Raw genomic sequence first — 5276 nt, 5'->3', positions numbered from 1 at the left:
TGGTTTGGATGGATGTAGCAATAGGATATGTATACAAAATATTTTGCTGATGCTAGACCAAAGATATCAATGAACAATTTAAAAATTCAGCTGCCGTACAAAGGGCAGTCACCTTGCCATGTGAGCAGCAGTGCGTGAGGGCCAGGAAATTAAAAGGCTTAACCATGCACTTGAAACTGTCCAAGCTACTTTATTGCTTAAGTGAAATGAAATACAAACACAAATAGCCAAGAGGGCAAAATTTAAATTAAACTTCAAAATCATTTTGTGTTTTAACCATCTACAATGTTCTCAGTCCTACAACAAAGTCTACTTTCTTTGGAAGCCTAGAAAAATAATCCAAGACAGAAAGCTCCCCTGACTTCATCTTCTTCCTTTACATGCTCTGCACATGTTCACTTTGAAACGAAAGTTTACCAAGATCCAAAGGAATGTGATGGAACTACCTAGGAAGGGTTTAGTTTCTAAACCATGATGGCCATTGCCAATGATGGCCTTCTCTAAAATGAGACCTTGTCTGTAGCAAGATTTCAGGCCAAGATTGCCTGAAATGCTTTCCCTTGTTAGGTGACTGCATTGAGAATTGCCCTGCAAGACAGACATCTGCAAGGGAATCATTAGGAATCTTCCTCACTGTACTCTGGCTTTCAGTTCAGTTCAGTTCAGTCACTCAGTCATGTCCAATTCTTTGAGATCACATGGACTGCAGCATGCCAGGCCTCCCTGTCCATCACCAACTCCCAGAGTTCACACAAACTCATGTCCATTGAGTCAGTGATGCCATCCAACCATCTCATCCTCTGTCATTCCTTTCTCCTCCTTCCCTCAATCTTTCCCAGAATCAGGGCCTTTTCCAATGAGTCAGTTCTTTGCATCAGGTGACCAAAGTATTGGAGTTTCAGCTTCAACATAAGTCCTTCCAATGAACACCCAGGACTGATCTCCTTTAGGATGGACTGGTTAGATCTCCTTGCAGTCCAAGGGACTCTCAAGAGTCTTCTCCAATACCACAGTTCAAAAGCATCAATTCTTTGGCACTCAGCTTTCTTTATAGTCCAACTCTCACATCCATACATGACATCTGGAAAAACCATAGCCTTGATTATACGGACCTATCTCTACCTGTTGAATAAACATTTCTGTAGACTGTTTTCCCCTCTGCACAATTGTGTGACTGGTGGCCAACCAGGAGATGGATATGAATGGGCAGGATGGTTCTCTGAAGAGTTGGGCTCTTATCCTTTGAGTCAGAGACCACATAGATTCCCCACTATAGAGGGTGGTTGGGTCTACACTGGAGCCAGGCCAGAGGCTCACTGGTTTGGAAATTCCATGGCTTTTTTTCTGAGGTCAATAATCCTTCTGTCTTCTGAAAGGTTTGGAGTCATTCCCCAAAGGAAAATTCAGTTTCTAAGAGTCTGAAATTAAGGTAGTGAGCTAAATATTAAATGCAAAATGGACTAAGTAAAAAGTCTTTGTTTTCATGGGGGATATAGCCGGGTCACAAACATCATGGACTGAGAAGTAACGATCTCAAGTCTCTCTTCCCTCATAATCCACACAAAGACAAGTATTTTCCTGCAAAGACATCTATCAAGTTTGCTATGCAGATGTTGTTTCTTTAAGAAGACTGATAGCATTTAAGAAAGCTATTCACATTGAATTCTATACACAGAATTAGAAGTAGGAGGGAAAAGAAAAAAAAAAAAAACAGGAAAAGGAGAAAAAAGGAAGTCTAGTCGGCAGGTTTTATGAACAGATGTAATTCCTTCAGGCAAATCTGGTGAAAGGGACCAGGGCTTCTTCAGGGCCTCCGAAGGAGCCCCGGGGTCTCTGGGTGCCTCATCCACATCAGGCAGTGATGCCAAGTCATTCAGATAAAGTGTCTCCCCAGGCCAACAGAAGTTTCTGTGTTTCAGCCTAGACTTTGCATTTTTGCCTTGAAAGAATTCTCCCTGTTTATTTCTTTTGACTTGGCAGTGCTTTCTCCTTAGGCTGAGGCAAAAAGAAAAAAAATTACTTTTTAGTAGTCAGGAGAGATAGGAAGAGGTTTCCCTGTGCATTTTTGGCTGAGTGGTTTTAAAAAAATCTGTCTCAAATTGCTTTGATATTCCTCCTGTTGTGAGGTGGAGTCTCTGTCTAACCCCCTTGACATCGGGAGGTCTTCATGACTGACTTGGTAAATAGAACAGAATTATGCTGTGTGACTTCCAAGCCTAGGTTAGACAATGCCATGTGACTTCTCTGGTTTCTCTTTGGGACAGTTTCTTGGGGAGTCTTCAGTTATTTTGAGACAACATGGAGAGACATTGTGTGTTAAAGGATTAACTCTGTAGGTCCAGATTTCCAAACACTGGACACTGGAAAGAAAGGTTGTATGTATGTATACTCAGCCATGTCTGCTCTTTGTGACCCCATGGACTGTAGCCCAGCAGGCTTCTCTGTCTATAGGAGTTCCCAGGCAAGAATACTGAAGTGAGTTGCCATTTCCTTCTCCAGGGGAATCTTCCCTACCCAGGGACTGAACCCATGGCTCTCGAATCTTCTGCTTTGGTAGGAGGAGTCTTTAGCACCAAGCCACCTGGACAACTCAGAAAGAAAGGCTGACCTTTGTTAACCTCCTGGGAGGTAATCTTTAAGCCTTTCGGCTTTCCTGGCTGTTAAGAATATCTTTGCTCACTGGAGCCTTGGACTATGCCAGATAGTTAACGCCGGTGATGTGATATATGCTGTGGACCTTGGGCTGGAGTATCAACTTGAACTCTGGAGAGGTAAGGTTAGCCATGCAGATGGTCACCCATGCTGACATGACTGACCCTTAAGAAAAATACCTGACATCAAGGCTTAGGTGAGCTCCCCAGATTGACAACATTGCATATGTATTGCCAAACATCATTGCTGGAATTAAGTGTTGTTTACATGACTCTGCTGGGAAAAGACAACTGGAAGCTTGTCCCTAGTACCTTCTGGAGTCTTTCCTATACACCCTTTTCCATTGCTAATTTTAATCTGTATCCTTCTGCTGTAATAGACCATAATTATGGGTATAACAATTCTGCTAAGTTCTGTGAGTCTTTCTAATGGATCCTTGAATATTATAAAATATAGAAGTTGGCCAGAACCTCTGAAATTATTTGGTCCAAACATCTCCCAGACTTCTCTTGTGGCTCAGTGGTGAAGAATCTGCCTGCAAAGCACGAGACACAGGACACATGGGTTTGATCCCTGGGTTGGGAAGATCCCCTGGAGTAGGAAGTGCCAACCCACTTCAGTATTCTTGCTTGGGAAATCCCATGGGCAAAAGAGCCTGGTGGGCTACAGTCCATGGGATTGGGAAGAGTCAGACATGACTTAGTGACTAAAACAACAACACATCTCCTGGGGAATTAAGCTCAGTAATACATTTGATAAATGAGGAAAATGAAACTTGAAGACATTAGGTGACATTTTCAAATTCATACCAATCATTGCCTCCTTGTAAGATTGTATTCAAGCCTCTTTAGAAAGTCTTGCACAACACTCTTTCAATGGGGCTTTTATAGATTTGTCATTTCCTTTGACATTTTGTTCAAGTGATTTGGCCAACGGTGAAGCCAAATATACTTGCAGATTATCAGTGTAGCTTTGAGGCTAACACTTCCCCTTATTTTGTGACTCATGATGTCAGCAGATGCAACAGTGACATGCTCTTTTTTTTTAAATTTAGTTTTCAAATTGGAGTATAATTGCTTTACCATGTTATGCTAGTTTCTGCTATACTACCGGAAGCAGTTACACATATACGTATATCCCTTCTCTCTCGGGCCTCCCTCCCACCGGCCATCCACCCCTCTAGGTCATCACAGAGCACCAAACTGAGCTTCATGTGTTATACAGCAGCTTCCCAGCCACTATCTGTTTTAAGTGATGGGCTTTAACTTTTCATCCTGCCCCCACAGTCTGGTGTGCCATTCACTTATTCATGCATTTATTTATTAACTTGCATTTGTGACAAAGCGCGCTGCAAAATATTTTTTGAAAAAGTACAAAAGACTTTGTGTGTCCCAGTCTGGACACTGCGCCCACTCTTCTCCTTTGTGTTCCTCTCTTAGCCGCTGACCCATCACGGGGTCTGCCCCACAGGGGATCATTATGATGCTTCTGACAGTTCTTGAAGGGCAGCTGTGACTCCATAAGGCACATTTCATAGTTTATTTAGGAGGTTTACAACTACTTCGGCGAGTAAGTGCCTCTGTTTGTCAGGGAAGAGGGAAGGTTTGCTGTCGGAAAGAAAAATGCACAGGGAGAAATTTTAGCGGCTGACAATTTCCTTCAACTCCCCTTTTCCCTTTATATATAAAGTATATAGCCTCCCATATAAATTAGGAATCTAATCAGAATGGTATGCTCCACTTAACTGCGACAGGTTTAATTGGGAAATCTGCTTAATCAGGACATCTCCCAGGGAACTGATTTCTGTTCGATGATACATAATGGCTATGATTGCAGTTTAAAGGAGGCTATAATTCTGTTTAATTGAGACACTTTCAGGTAATTTATGCTGTTTGAGACTAGGTGTGTGTGACTGTATACCTGTATGTTCTGGCCTGCCTGATTACGTTTTGATTTTTTTTTTTTTTCTACAGTAAATTGTGGATTGACAGATAACATAATACATCAGCTCAGCACTGCCCCAGGTGAAAAAAGTGAAAGTGAAAGTTACTCAGTCACGTCAGACTCTTTGCGATCCCATGGACTGTTGCTTGCCAGGATCCTCTGTCCATTAAATTCTCCAGGCAAGAATACTGGAGTGGGTTGCCATTCCCTTCTCCAGGGGATCTTTCAGACCCATGGATCTAACCCAGATCTCCCAAATTCTCAGATCTTTACCATCTGAGAATGCCACAGGTACTTAGCCCTATTGAAATGACAAAGACTAGACTCCTTGGGAAAGAACTGCCAGGCTCCTTTCAACTACTTGTAACTGGTACTTTGGCCCATTTCTGGGTGCTATTGTAGACTAATTAACATTTCCTTTGTAACTGCTTTTGGTTGGAGGTTTGCTCAAGCAACAGAAGAGATTTCATTTCCATTCTGAGTCTCTTTCCTCTTTTGCTTCTGAGTGTCCTTCCTGCTGGGATCTTATACAAAATCCTGTAGGTTGATCTAACTTTTGTGGGGTTGAGCAGAATTTGAAAATAATTTTTATAGGATGCTATGGACTGGATTGTGTGCCCGTTTGCTATGTTGTTTTAGTCATGTCTGACTCTTTGTGACCCCATGGACTGCAGCCTGCC

The sequence above is a fragment of the Ovis aries genome, chromosome 1 (genome assembly GCF_016772045.2).
Source record: "Ovis aries strain OAR_USU_Benz2616 breed Rambouillet chromosome 1, ARS-UI_Ramb_v3.0, whole genome shotgun sequence".
NCBI classification, from domain to species: Eukaryota; Metazoa; Chordata; class Mammalia; order Artiodactyla; family Bovidae; genus Ovis; species Ovis aries.
Note: the sequence above shows the minus strand (reverse complement) of the source record.